This window comes from Propithecus coquereli, unplaced genomic scaffold (assembly GCF_000956105.1).
Source record: "Propithecus coquereli isolate 6110/MARCELLA unplaced genomic scaffold, Pcoq_1.0 Scaffold87, whole genome shotgun sequence".
Taxonomy (NCBI): domain Eukaryota; kingdom Metazoa; phylum Chordata; class Mammalia; order Primates; family Indriidae; genus Propithecus; species Propithecus coquereli.
This window is the reverse complement of record NW_012154951.1, coordinates 889,907-892,407: the sequence shown is the minus strand read 5'-3', so window position 1 is coordinate 892,407 and position 2,501 is coordinate 889,907.

Sequence of the window (2,501 nt, the reverse complement as noted above, 5' to 3'; positions counted from 1 at the left end):
CAATTCTGACTCAGCTCAAGTAGTTTGATCTTAAAGCTTTGGAATTAGCCTGTTTTGGGATTTTGGGCAAGTTACTTAAATCTCACTCACCAAGACTCAGTTTCTTTATCTTTAAAATCTATAATAATGTTATCATAATATCAACTAAGATTTATGAGCACTCACTATGCTCAAGATATGATCTTGCATACTTTACGTGTACATCTCATTTACTGCTCATGTCACCAGCCTCATAGTGTAGGAATCATCTTTCCCATTTAACAAGTGAAGAATGGAAGACTTAGAGTGGTCATTTTTTTTGAGAAGGATGAAATATTAATACTTCGTAAAACATCTGTTGTCTTACACTAAAGAGGGAAGACTTAACTTAGAAGTATTTCTGAGGAGCATGCAAAGTCCAGTTAAAAAAACATTCATGGAAAGGAATCAAGTATGTACTAGAAAACTCCAAATCGCACATTAGAAATCAAAAGTACCAGATGCTTGAGAGGAAAACAACGAAAGAATTGAGGCCTGAATACTCCAAACTCTTCATTGGTGATGCTTCAATTATTACAGGACTGGATCCCACAATGGAGATCGGCTCTAGGACTGACAGGAAAGGAAGAGGGACTTTGGGTGGAGAAGGTCCAACGTGGCCTATAGGATTTAGAACCTCCTACAAAGTTCTTGGTATTTATATACAAGAGCACTCGGTCCATGAGGCAAAGGCATTATATGTAACCAAAATGTTTGTACCCCCATAATATTCTGAAATTAAAAAGAAAATAAAAGAGTAAATGTGACTATACCTAATGGGTGCTGTGTGCACTGTCTGGGGGATGGACACACTTGATGCTCTGCCTCAGGTGGGGCAAAGTCAATATATGTAACTAAACATTTGTACCCCCATAATATGCTGAAATAAAAAAAAAGAGTAAATGTGAATAAAAAGAATGGATGTAAAAATGAAAAATAGTTTAATAAAGTAAATAGGTTTAACAAAAAAAAGAAAATACTTGTGGAAAGAAAAGATGTGATTATTGTTGTATAAATCTGTTGCTTTTCATGCTGACGTTAATAAAAAAAAGGAAAATTTTTTCAGGTACAAATTTTGTATCAGGGTATCATTGTTGGTCTTCTGCACAAAGAAATCTGCCTCCCTACTCAAGAGTTTCCATTTCACCAGCAAAGACAGCAACTCCTGCCGATTCAAAGCTAATTTTGCAATCTCCAAATACAGTCACCGGGATCACAGGGCCCACCTAACGTAGGTAGGCAAGCTGGCCTGAAAAATAAACAGACAATGCTGGCTGAGTGCTCTGAAACTTGCATAACTGGAAGAAGTCAGAGAAAAACATGCTAGAAATTTGCGACTACTTCCGTATTATGTATAATTCCATCTTCCTTTTAATCATTTAATGCTGCTTGTATTTGAATACAGACAGGATTACTCCCAGGTCCGACATCTTAGTCACTCTTCTATACTGTGCTTCCTTATCTCTATGAACTTATAATAAAGTAATGGAAAGTCAAATGTTTAAGACAGTGTTTATAGCAAGTGCTCAGTAGTGGTTAGCTGGTATTCATGTGGTTATCATCTGCATCTTTCTGACACTGAAGGAACCATCTCTGGCAGAAAGAGGTACCTCCTTCTCTGTTTCATGGTATCTTTTTTAATTTTTTTTTATTTCAGCATATTATGGAGGTACAAATGTCTATGTTACTTACATTGCCCTTGCTCCCCTCTTCCCTCCCGAGTCAGAGCTTCAAGCGTGTCCATCCCCCAGACGGTGAGCATCACACTCATTATGTGTGCATATACTCATCCCCTCCTCCCTCTTCCCATCTGCCCGACACCCGATACGTGTTATTCCTATATGTGCACTTAGGTGTTGATCAGTGAAACCAATTTGCTGGTGAGTACACGTGGTGCTTATTTTTCCATTTTTGGGATACTTCACTTAGTAGAATGGGTTCCAGCTCTATCCAGGAAAATACAAGAGGTGTTATATCACCATTGTTTCTTATAGCTAAATAGTACTCCATGATATACATATGCCACATTTTATTAATCCACTCATGCATTGATGGGCACTTGGGTTATTTCCACATCTTTGCAATTGTGAATCGTGCTGCTATAAACATTTCGAGTGCAGGTGTCTTTTTCAAAGAATGTCTTTTGTTCTTTTGGGTAGAGGCCCAGTAATGGGATTGCTGGATCAAATGGTAGATCTACTTGTATCTCTTTAAGGTATCTCCATATTGCTTTCCACAGAGGGTGCACTAGTTTAGCATCTCTGGTAGAAAGAGGTCCCTCTTTCTCTGTTTCATGGTATCTTTATTATAGCACTCATCACACTTTAATTGTTGGTTGAACTCTTCCTTGCCTCCTTCAGCCTTTAAGGGCTTTACGATCAAAGACTATGCCCAGCACATTGTAGGTGCAGAGTACATGCTTATTAAATTGAAACAAAATATATTTAGCTAGATTCATTTATTTTTCTAATAGTACTTTGTGT